This window comes from Mustela nigripes, chromosome 17 (genome assembly GCF_022355385.1).
Source record: "Mustela nigripes isolate SB6536 chromosome 17, MUSNIG.SB6536, whole genome shotgun sequence".
In the NCBI taxonomy this organism is placed as follows: domain Eukaryota; kingdom Metazoa; phylum Chordata; class Mammalia; order Carnivora; family Mustelidae; genus Mustela; species Mustela nigripes.
Genome location: NC_081573.1, coordinates 32,695,091 through 32,695,503, shown reverse-complemented (window position 1 = coordinate 32,695,503; position 413 = coordinate 32,695,091).

Below are 413 nucleotides of genomic sequence, written 5' to 3'. Positions count from 1 at the left end.
AAAATATATAGGGAATTTTACAAGGGGGGCTGCATTACTTAAATATGAGAGTCTAAAGCACGATTTTTATTTATTTGGAAAGGATGGGTATACCTAGCGCAGGTAACTACTGTGGTTTGCCCCCACTAATAGCTAAATCAAGAGGGAGAGAAGGCATTTAAGACACCTTTCCTGCACTAAGGCCCTTTGGGAGCGTGGGGTACTTGTGTGTGGATCCCGCAGGCGTGCGGCTTGGTTGTGGTGCCGGAAGAAGTCCCGCGGGTGTAACCGCTCAGACACGTTCGTACAGTGAACTGGAATGAAGTAAACTTGCAGCAGCAAGGAGAGAAACTACCTGCACCTCAGCTCCGCGCGAGGCCCGGCCACACAGCAGCAGACGGTCCCGGGCGGAGCCTGCGCAGCCGCAGAAGAGG